At 35.3% G+C, this 12581-nt stretch overlaps 1 long non-coding RNA gene across 2 annotated transcripts; it reads right to left on the bottom strand.

The window, feature by feature from the left end:
• Nucleotides 1-688: 688 nt before the first annotated feature.
• Nucleotides 689-12295, bottom strand: LOC120178804. 2 transcript variants are annotated; one of them, XR_005521549.1, is made up of 3 exons: nt 12245-12295; nt 11722-11835; nt 689-723 (listed from the first exon to the last, which is right to left on the bottom strand). It is a non-coding gene; the product is annotated as an uncharacterized LOC120178804 (long non-coding RNA). The 2 variants fall into 2 exon arrangements; XR_005521547.1 differs by lacking the exon at nt 689-723 and adding an exon at nt 6372-6489.
• Nucleotides 12296-12581: the final 286 nt, after the last annotated feature.

Below are 12581 nucleotides of genomic sequence, written 5' to 3' on the forward strand. Positions count from 1 at the left end.
GACACCTCTCACCTTAAAGAAACGAAGCATCACCGCCTCCGCCACCCAATGGGTGGCCATATTCTCGTCCGACCAAGGCCACCTACGAGGCTACCCTTTCCCCGATGATTCTATACACCGACGTATACCCCAACAACAAGGTAATCTAACCCCTAAATCTCTATTTTATTTCTTTTATTTTCGAAATAGCATAGAACCAAAAGTAAAAACCAAGGTTAGAATGCCTTCAAGAATTTGATTGTTGAAAAACTGAGAGAAGAAAAGTCTTTGATATTTTTTTTTCTATTTTTCGGTCTAAATAACCAAGAGTCAGATCCTACTTCTCTTGTTACATGGTTTTGGTTCTTATAACCAATTTTACATAGGTTAAAAAAACAAATAAAAATAATCCTAACTATACTGTGGATCCACTGTGTTAATGATGAAGTGTTTTTAATGCTCCGGATATCACGGGGTTTTGTTGAGCAGGCTTGGGAAATTGCAGTGATGGCTGAATCATATCCCTAGGGTATAGTTAGGTTAGGGTTATGTACCGGGTTTGAATGGGGGTTATGGGATTTAAGGGTTATAAAAATGGTGGTTACACTTACCGTCCCATAAGACTTTAAAGATGTTTCGGTAACAGGCCTTAGAGATGGATCCGAAGGCCGGTGAAATAGCAAATGTGCTATGGATATGTCTATAGGGTTTGTGTTAGTTTCTATATCCATAAATCTAGTGCACCTGAAAAAGAAAATAAACAAATATTCGAGATGTAACAGTTCGAAAACGGATTCTTATCATGTTTACATCTATAGGGCCCTTTATACAAAGCAACAAAAACATGCTTGCTTGTTTCTTTTGCCTCCAATGGTCCACTTGCATCTTTATCATCTCTACTTTCACTTGTATTTGCACAATTATGCCTCTGTTCCGCACTCCTAGCCAGACGATACAGACTATCCCGTATTCTTTTGTCCTGATATCCAACTGAAAATTCGATAACTTGATCAATTACCATGCTTACTGATTATCTACAAGGAACATGTGATTCTGCGCATCACAAAATCTTGTCATCTACCATACCTTTTCCATGACTTGTTGAAGCTGTTGAAAACTAGTTGATTCTAGTGAGACTTCAACCAAAGTCAAACTTACACTAGAGCTTTCCTACCCGTTTGAAGAACCTAGTTCTGCTTGCTTTCCTACACTAAATCCTTCACCTTCACCATGACCTTCATCCCGTTCCGACTGAAAGATATGCTTTTGAGAAGTGACTGGATCATAAAATGCAACCTGGCTTTCCACTCTTGCTTGGTCGACAAGACTATTGAGTGGGGCTTGTGTTTCATGTTGGTAGTTCAGTTTTTCTCTCTTCTCATTCGTTACAATGTCAGGAACCTCAAATGAATAACCACGATCTATAGTCTGTACCTGATTTGATACGTAAGATGACCCATTTGTCAAAGAAAGATATCCTTTTTCAGATTTGTTACTAACTAGAGTTGCACATCTTGAAATTTGGTTTGAAGGATTGCTGTAGACTTACAGAATCAGGTCTGATGTTATGCTTCTGCTGCTGAAGATCCAGTGAGGAAAAGAGTAGACAGGATGCATCACTATAGAAATGCTTCACGTCTGCAAACTGCTTGATGTTACCATATTGGTGATAAGACTCACCATTTTTAAGATGACGATCTATTCTTCCTCCCGACGTACTCAGTTGTTTTTACTGATTATTTGTGGACTAATCTATTATTTGGCAATACAATTAAGACAACATAGTAAATATTCCAGACGGGGAAAACTTACAGCAAACTCTTTCATCTGAAACCAGCTTAAGAGTGAATTATATCCATCAATATCCAAATCTAGATTGGGGATTTTATATCCATTATGAACACGCACTATCGAAACAGGGTATTATTTATACTTATCATCCTAATTTACTTTAGCTTGAATTTATCTTTGGAAAGAAAATGCGCGTAAAAGATACTAGGAGTATGACAATTCCAGGGTGCCAAAATTGGATAGAGGGATATTCCTAAACAAAATGTGGATTTTAAAAGATAGAGAAAGAAGAAAGATTTTACTAACCTCTTCATTAGGTGTCAAGCCATCCTTAACTTCCAGATTTGTTATTGGGTACATTCAAAGATGACATGTGAGCAACGCCAGGATTTGTACTGCTTATACCAAGGGAACTTATTTTGTTATCTAGAAAAAAACTTTTCTGGTTGGAATCAATAGTTGAACTTGAAGTACCTGCACCTGGAGTATAAGTTGCACAATTCTCTGGTAAACTATTCAATTTAGCATCAGCCTTCAACACATCTTGAGATCCTTCAGTTGCTTGTGAAGATGAAACCCAACATAAATAATCTTCATTACCGTGACTTCCCAACCCAAACGTTGAATCACAATTTCTGTGAGAACAATAAGAAAGGCTAAGTACTGATTGTGAGTTATACTACGTATAGGAGTTTTAGTTTTATAAGAATTTTATTTTTTAATTCTAGTTTTTTTATATAGATAGAGATAACTTCTAACTTAACTAGAACTCTTATCTTAGCTAGAACTTTTATATAAAAGATCTGCTGTAACTATTGATTGATGTATGGAATTAAAAAACAATTTATTTTTAAGTAAATTATCGTTCTACATGGTATCAATTTCGGGTAAATCCTTACTTGTTTTCTCTCACTATGGATCATCCCAACACAGACAAATTTTCATTAGATCAGAGATACAATAAGAAGATTTCAACAAAACCTTAATCCCTATTATTGACTGCGAACCGTCGCAAACCTCCATGGCCACTTCTTATCGACCGCCGCAAGCATCAACACTCGATCTCAATCTCATGTCGTCTCTGCCAAGCATCAGCCTGGAGTGCAATCAGAAAATAGTTCATTGATCTACTATTTGCCTAGCTATAACCCATATGCAACTTGAGCTTTAATGGGGGTTGACGTTCAATGCCTTGGTCAACAACCAAATTATTCATCAGGATATTATCAGCCTCCAGTTTCCTATGGACCAGAGTCCATGCCCTGTTACACATGAGATTCAGCATATGCTTTAGACGTTTTAAATGGGAACTTTGATGGTTTTGGAAATGTAAAATATGGTTCAGGTTCTACTTTTGCAAAGTCAAATGGTTTCAACTCCACAAAATCAAATGGCATTGGTGAAACGCGGCAAATCCTGGGTTAGAAGTATTGGGCTAACCCGAGATGGGCATTGGTTTAATTCCTCCTTGACCCAAATTAAAGAGGATTTGAGCTTGAGGTAAGCCCAATAGTGAATAAAAAGGATGTTTTTAATCTGTAATCAGAATTGAAGGGTCCAAGTAAGCAATTATACCTTGTTCAAAAATAAAGTTGATTTCCATTAAAATTTGGTGATATCACCGTCTGAATTCTAGCTTTTCTTTTCTTTACATTTGTCTTCTTCTCCCAAGTTTTCTTCCTCTTCTTCATCATTCTCTTGAGCAAAGGTGGAAGCTTTGTTTTAGTTTCAGTCTATCATCAAACCAAGGTAAGAATCAAAATCAACACCTCTTGAGCTTTCATTTGAGACCTTAAGATCAAGTTTTGGCCATGGTTATAAAAACGGGTTTTAGAAGGGTTTACGAAATTAGACGGGTCCAACCCATTTTTCATATATTTCTAGCTTTAGGAAGTGTTTTAAAACCCTCCTTAATCCCTAAAAACAGTTAGTAACCCTTGCATTTGGTTTTGTTTAGTATAAGAGGTTGGAGAAGGCTCATAAGCTAAGGGGAAGAAAAAGTTTACCTTGGGTTGAGCATTTGACGTTTCTAGCAATATAACATCAAAGGTAACTCACTATTGACTCAACTATACCATATGTAAGTCATTTAGATGAAATGTAGTAGGCTGCATAAGGTTGAAGCATTCCTATGGTAGATTTCATGTTTCAGAGTTATAAACATGTTTAAAGCCCTATTTATGCCCCTTTGTATCTTCATAAAATATTAATAATGTTTGGGGACCTTACTAAGGTCTTTAGGATAGTAGAATAGGAGTTTTTGCACCTATTTTATGCTCTCTACAGGTTGAGTTTCGATACTAGAGGGATAGTATTGAAACTTGTTCTTCTTCTCGGGCAAACTCGTGAGTTTCTGGGCAAGAGTATTGATACTCTTTCAAGAGTACCGATACTTTGGGTTATAGTTTTGAAACTCCCAGAAAGTATCAAAACTAGGTGGTTCAGAATGTTTAAAAGTATCAATACTTGTAGAAAATATTGAAACTTTTGCAGGAGTATCGATATTCTTGGGCTAGTATCGATACGTTCAGCCTGTATTGGACAAAAAGGCCAATTTTTAAGGGAATTAGACTCGAGGTACCCTAACACTTCAGTATATCCTCAAATAAGACTTCAAGCGAAAATAATATTAATATCAGAACAGTAGAGACGAAATAGTAGGTTTACATAAACTAGCATTGTTTGACGCTCGGGAAACAATCAGGACACGAGTTCCTTCGGAAACTAGGTCGGACATAGCCTTATCTATTAACATTGTAATACATGAAAGATCCTAGAGAAGAACATTTGGAGATGGTATATCGAATTTTGAGGTTTTTAAAGATGACATAAGGACATGGCTAATTTTTAGAAAACATGAAGATAGAACAATCAAGATTTTCTCAGATTCAAGCTGGGTTGGAGAATTAACATATAGATGATCAACTATTGTTCGTTTGTGTGGGGAAACTTAATGACTTGGAGAAGCAAGAAACAAGTTGTAGTTTCTAGAAGTAGTGTTGAAGCAGAGTATCGGGCAATAGCACTCTGAATTTGTAAAGGTGTTTGGTCACAAAAACTCCTTAGCTGGAGGTTTGCAATAGAATAGACTTTGAGCTTCAGAGTGACAGTAAGTCAGCCATAAGTATTGCTAAGAATCCAATACAACATAACAAAACTAAATATGTGGAGATCAACAGACACTTCACGCTGAGAAGGTGAATAGCAGAACAGTAAAACTAAACTATGTCTCTTCAAAAGATCAACTAACCGATGTCTTGACTAAGGCGCTTCCAAGGATCAATTTCGACGAGATCACATCCAAGCTAGGTCTTTATAATATATACTCCCTAACTTGAGGAAGAGTGTGAGTTCTATTGCTTATAGGGGTTTTAGTTTTATTAGAATTTTATTTTTTAATTCTGCTTTTTTATTATAGATAGAGATAACTTCTAACCTATCTAGAACTCTTACCTTAGCTAGGACTCTTAGTAATATCTTGTATAAAAGCTCTGCTGTAACTATTGATTGATGTATGGAATTAAAAACAATTTATTTTTAAGTAAATTATCGTTCTACAGTGATAGTACTTTGTAAACCGACGTACATGCATGGATACAAATATGGTGCAGGTACATTATGTGGATACTTATGGATGTTTGAATGTATATACCTTAAGTAATACTCAGAGACAAGGTCCTAGTGAACCTCAGGTTTTACATAGTAAAGCATAACTGAAAGTTATTAATAATGGGATTTCAAGAACTACCTGTAAATCCTATCGACATCCTCAAAATTTCCAATGTTCCCCCAACCATAACATAGAAGATCACCGTTTTCTTTATCTTCGTATCACCGTTTTCTTTGTCTTCATGGTTATTATTAAAAAAAATCTAATATCATAATTATCTTCAGATATATGATTTAGTGGAAAACGATAGATGTTATTGACAACCGTAGCACAGTTGTCAACCAACACAGGATCATCTACACAGAAATCACTGCTAACTAAATCTATATCGCCAGTTTTGAGACCATGGCTGGACATCATTGGATCATCAAAAACCATGCTTGTTGCCTCTTTGAGTGAGTCATTATCACCCAAAGCGAGAAATATGCCATCAAGTCTGTCAGGACATGGATCCTTTTTTAATATTCAGTTCTTGGTCAGAATATGAGAGCCTTCTCCCTGAAAATACCACATTTAATCGTATAATCTTCAATCCTAGAAACTCTAATCACTTAATGTTGTGGTTTCATTCGACCATCCTCTTGAAGTTTGAATTGAGCCTCATATTCATTAACAGGATGAGGAACTATATGATCATCGGTAATACTAGCATCGAATTCATCCAAACACAAGCATTATCTTCAAGATGTAACATCAATCACTTAAAGTTTAGTCATATTCAATCATTCTTTATCAAAGGAAATGAAAACAGAGAAGATCAAGTTAAAGATACTTCTAGAAGGATGAATTTTGTTCCATCCTATAACTAGCACAAAGTATTCCTTAAAATGGCAATGCAACCAAAAACAAGGTGGTTGCTAAGGCGGCTTGAGGCAAACCTGAAGAGCAATCTTCAAAATAGTAGCCATCCAATTATTATCCCACCAGCATAAATACTGTTACAAATTACTTTTTTTATAAAGCAGACATCTTGTGCCTATGCCTATACTCATGCTCTTGCACACTTCAACCCCAAAGATTTTTTACCATTGCACTGGATGATAATGGCTCTATTATACCAAAAATTGGCATTAGTAAACAAATCTAATATTTGGTTGTATTGTTTTTATCCAAAACATTGCTCCTAATAAGTCCAAGTTAGATCCTAAATCATTAAAGTGTGTACTGGTTGGATATTCTTCACTTAAGAAAGGTTATAAATGCTATCATCCTCCTTCATAACGATTTTTTACCACTATGGATATAACATTTTATGAGCAGGGTCCCTATTTCACTCAGGCTGAAATTCAGGGGGAGACATAGAAGGATTTTCAACCACATCAGGTATCTCCTCCTACTCTTCATTCTCAACCTTCAGAATTGCCACCAATTTTGTCCTTACCTACAGATTTGTCACCTATAACTACTCCCATTGATCCACCGGTAGTACCTATCATTACTTCACCTATACCCACTTTAAATACCCTTCCTAAAAATACACCTACTCCCATTCAAAATATTCCACAAACAATACCAATCAAACAACTTCGTTTCTATACAAGGAAAAGAAAACATATTCCTGAGGCTGTTTTGCAATCTGATGCTTGCCGAGAATTGGATTTGGGTCTAGCTGTCGAAATAGAAGAATAAATCAGTAAGTCCACTTCCCCTACTCTAGATGACTTCCCAATTGCTATTAGAAAAGGGGTTAGACAGTGCACGAAGCATCCTATTGAAAAATTTGCTGGTTATAATTCAATGATGTCGTCTTTTCAAGCATTTACAACAAACTTGGATAAAGAACAGGTTCCCACAAGCATAGCTGAAGCTCTAAAGGATTCAAAATGGAGAAGGGCTGTTGAAGAGGAAATTTGTGCACTAGAGAAAAATGCTACTTGGACCGTTACGGACCTTCCTCGAGTAAAAAAGTTTGTTGGCTGTAAATGGATCTTTACTGTAAAGTATAACTCCAATGGTAGCATCCAACGATACAAAGCGAGACTAGTGGCCAGAGGCTTTACACAAACATATGGGATAGATTTCACAGAAACTTTTGCACCTGTGGTGAAGCTGAATACTGTTCGAGTACTCCTAAGTTTGGTTGTAAATTGTGATTGGAAATTACACCAACTTGATGTAAAAAATGCTTTTTTTAACGCAAGCTAAAAGAAGAAGTCTATATGAAGTTGCCACCTGGCTTAAAGTCTGTTTAAGGAAGTAACAAAGTGTGCAAGCTCAATAAGTCTCTATACGGGTTAAAACAATCACCTAGAGCTTGGTTCGAGAGGTTCACTAAAGTCATTCTAAAAAACGGCTACAAGCAGTCCCTCGTCAATCATACTCTTTTCATCAAGGTAACTTCTACAAATACGAAAGCTATCTTTATTGTGTACGTGGACGACATAATTCTTATCGGAGATGATGAAGAAGAGATTTGCAATTTGAAGAAGTTGTTAAATAAGGAATTCGAAACCAAGGACTTGGGAAAGCTAAGATATTTCCTAGGAATGGAGGTGGTAAGGTCAAAAGGACTTGTGATCAACTAAAGAAAATATGTACTTGATTTACTCATAGAAACTGGTTTTCTTGGTTGTAAGTCGAATGATACACCAATGGAGGCAAGCTTGAAATTTAACAAAGAAGATTGGTCCTTAGTAGACAAAGATAAATTTCAAAGATTAGTTGAGAAACTAATTTATTTATCCTTGACAAGGCCAGATATAACATTTCATGTAAATGTGATAAGTCAACACATGACTAATTCTACTGAAGAGCATATGGCAGCAGCAAATAAAATTTTCAAGTACTTGAAGAAACTCCAGGACACGATTTAATGTTTAAAAAGACACAAGACGAAACTGTTAAGATCTTTACAGATTCTAGTTGGGTCAGAGACCTTACTGAAAGGAGATCCACTAGTGGCTACTGCACCTTTGTTTGGGGAAACCTTACAACTTGGAGAAGTAAGAAGCAATCTGTTGTTTCAAGAAGTAGTGCTGAAGCTGAATTCAGAGCACTAGCATTGGGAATATGCGAAGGAATTTGGCTATTTAAACTACTGAAAGAACTTGTCACTAATCAAGATGATCACTTTGAAGTTTTGTGTGATAATCAATCTGCTATTCAAATTGCCAAGAACCCAGTTCAACATGATCGGACAAAGCATGTTGAGATTGATAGGCATTTTATTGTTGATCAAGTTAACAAAAAGACAGCCACACTTTCATACATTCCTTCAGAAGAACAAGTTGCAGACATTCTTACTAAGGCTTTACCAAAGCCTGTTTTCAATAAATTCCTGGGATTATACAATGTATATTCTCCAGCTTGAGGGGGAGTGTAGGAATTATAGAAATATATGATTCTGTAAATATCCTTTAATTAAGGGATTCTGTAAATATTCTACAACCCCTTATTTTAAGGGATCATATCTCCTAGGATTAGTATTTTTCCTTTCTTAGAGTTTCCTACTTTAGAGAGATGATTTGTATATAAATATGTAATCTATTCTATTGAAAAGAATAAGAAATTATAGAGAATTACTCTGATTTCTACAAGCCTGTCAACTCTGTAAAGTGAATAAATCATATAGAAAACAACATACCAATAAGAAGACTGAACAACGATTCCTGCTAACAAAATCCAGTTTGGGTTAAATTATTAAAAACAACTTAAACTAAAAGAATAAACTCTATTTTGGGGTTCAATTCATTGAAACTTATTAGGATGTCCAAGTTCCAATTAAACGAGGAAAATTAAACAGCCATTCCTAGAACACAGATGTAATATATAATATGATATAACCTAACTTGACAACCAGGCTTAACACAAACACAGAAAGTACCCCCTCCATCGCTGACAGAGAAAGAAACACCAAAATATGACTTAAGTTTAGCATGTTCCAATAAACAATGGGCAAACTGACCCTAAATCCTAACTTATCAACAAAATCCAAGAGGAAACAGAAAATCCATAAAAATGAAACAACAAGCTTCAAACTACAGTACTTGAGATTTTCTTCAAAACAAATCCATCACCCTCAAATTTACAATAAATCCCTCCACATTATCATAACAAAAGAGGTGTTATTCCATGTTATATAACTTCAAGTTGACACAGGAGGTTATATTATTATAATATTTTTATTTCACTTTTATTAAATATTAGAGATATTTTGGATGACTAGGATTATAAGTTTCCTTTATGTTTTAAATCAAGGGCTAGGAATAAATTATCTTTCTAACCCTGATATAAATAAACTGTAAAAACATTACAGCTACAAGTTATCACTATTATTTTCTTTAAATTAAAAGAAAACTAGAGTTTCCGTTAATCCTATGTTCTCTTTAGTTCCATCTTTCCTACTTGTTTGTTCAGCCTTAATCTTTTGATTACTATTGGTTTTCTTCTTAACCACGTCAATATTGATAATCGAAGCCTTGTTAGATAAAGGTTTAAAGTAAAATTTACTTTTAAGCCATGGTTGGATGTCATAGAGGCCATCCAAGAGGAAATCAATGTTAAGAGATGGATTTGATTGCAATACAATGTGTGATAGAAGAATTGTCACGTGCAATTCATAATAGGCCACGACAGGAACCGGTGGGAGCCCGGACCGATCACAATCAGTTATACTGGACGGTAGTTAAATTAAGGAATCTGATCTAAGAGACGAAGAAAACCCCTTCAATGATGCTGGGCATGTAAATCAGGCGGCAAGAGGCATGCCGGAGGAGCGGTTGGCACATGCCCTTGAATTAAATTGGGGCAAAATAGAATTGAAGTTACTGGCTTTCATCATAAGATGCGTGTAGAAGATTATTAGGATTGAGAAGCTAGTTTTGAGACTTAATTCGAGTGGAAGTCTATGGTAGAGGCTAGGAAGGTATTGTCTGTAAAGCTAAAACTGAAAGGCATTGCACTTCGATGGCGGAAGAGAGTTGAAGAGCAGTGTTCACGCCAATGTAAGCCAAAAATTAGCATATGGGAACACATAAAGGCAAAATTGAATAAACAATTCCTACTCATTGGTTAAGAATTGGAGTTACGTGAGAAGTTCCACTCATTAAGTCAAAAGGGATTCTGTAGAAGAGTACACCTTTGAATTTAACACTCGTTCTATTCTAGTTGGGTTGCTTGAGTTTAAGGAACATATGATGTCTCCTTATCTAGCAAGATTAAATCAGTCTGTTAGGGATGAGATGGGAGTGGTTCTATTATTCAACCTTAAAGATGCACAGCAACATGCTTTAATGGCTGAAAGAGTGTTCGGAGATATGGTGCAAGAAAGCATGTGTCCGGAAGAATTGAAGTAGAACAATGAGGGATTAAAGCTGTTCGAGGTGTTAAAATAAAGCAAACACCCTTCAAAAATCATCCTGAGGCTTCTTCTATGAATAGTGGTGAGGGAAATATTGGAAATCTTGAGAGAATTGACAAGGGGAAGGCAATAACGAGATTTGGACCTGAAATAGTTTGACAGAACGTCTCTAAGGCTAGTAGTGACTCTTAGATTCGTTGTTTCACTTGTGGTGAAAAAGGCCATAGTTCTTATTCTGGTCCTCAACGAAGGGTGATTTTGACCAAGATGGAAGAGCAAGAGGACATTGTCCTTGACCCCACTTTTTATGAGTAGGTTGAAGAGCATGAAGAAAATGATATGTACCCTGTTCAAGACGAATCTGTGATTGTTCTTAGAGTGTTGAGTGTAGACAACATCAACTAAAGGTGAACTAGAGGATTGAAGGTAACATAGCATTTTCCATATTGAGGTGCATTGTGGTGGAAAGGTTTGTGACTTGATTATTGATGGTGGTAACAGGAGCTTATATTTCTTAAAATATTTATTTATTTTAGTTTTATTAAATATTAAAGATATTTTGGATGACTAGGATTATAAGTTTCCTTTATGCTTTAAATCTAGGGCTAAGATTAACTTATCTTTGTAACCCTAACATAAATAAGCTGTAAAAGTATTACATCCACAACTTATTATTTTCTTTGAATTAAACGAAAACTAGTGGTTTCCTTTAACCCTTAAGCTTTTCCTGAGTTGCATCTTCTTTCCTACTTGTTTGTTTAACCTTATTACTTTTGATTACTGTTGTTTTCTTTTTACCCACAACACAAGTTCTATTGACATGAAAAATATAGTGAACAACTGATGGTAAAACCAATCTCAAGTTGAATTAATAAGCTGAAAGTATTACATCCTACAAGAATATTTTACACATTGTAGCACTAGACTACTGGAAAATGGAAGTAAACTGAAATAAAAGTAAAAGATAAATAAGAAAACTTACCTCACACATAAAGTCAGACATTCCTCTGAGATCCTTGTCCACCACTAAACTCAAATCCCATCCTTTAATCAGTTGTCACGTTTATGGAAGGCAGTTGTTGTCTGGTCAAGCTTTCTGACCGAGAAAACAGAAATAGCATTTACTTTTCAGCATCAAAGCACGAAACGCAATCTGCATCTATTTAACAGTAAACAAATAGCAAAAAATCATTATTTTCTCATCTAAATCTAGCTCCAAATCAACTTTTTTTCTCATAGAACAAACAACAGAATGATCAATCCTATTGACAGAAAAAATATAATATTTTAGGCGCAAATAATAGTATCAGATTTAACTTAACTTCTAGTCAGCAGTTTATCATTTTTTTAAAAACAATTTAAAGTTCTGTTTCATTTCAAGAATTTGTCAGCAGCTAAACAAAAATATAAATCAACAACCAAGCGAAATCTAAACAGATCGACTAAAAGAAAATTTCCGCAGGAAAAAAAAATAATACAAAAACGATCTCCGAACAAAATCTCACCTGAAACTGACAAATTTCACAAAAATAAAAATTCAAATACTCCAAAGATAACCAGATTTTTCACTAGTAAACGCACAACTTCACCAACAAAATAAATATCCGAAATCTACAGTACGCAGTTATTCACCAGTTAACCTAACCCGCCTTTTTTTTACCCGCGTTTGGTTTACGAAATGTAATATTACCAGTGGGAATAAAAGATTACAGGAATATGATTACTGAGAATTTTGTATTTTGTGTTTGGTTGGTTTAGCAGGAATATAAGATTACCGTGTTTGGTTAAAAGAATAAAAGATTATTGGAATGTGTATTTGACCAAATTGTCCTTATTATATAT

Source organism: Hibiscus syriacus, unplaced genomic scaffold (assembly GCF_006381635.1).
Source record: "Hibiscus syriacus cultivar Baekdansim isolate YM2019G1 unplaced genomic scaffold, ASM638163v2 tig00003507_pilon, whole genome shotgun sequence".
Taxonomy (NCBI): domain Eukaryota; kingdom Viridiplantae; phylum Streptophyta; class Magnoliopsida; order Malvales; family Malvaceae; genus Hibiscus; species Hibiscus syriacus.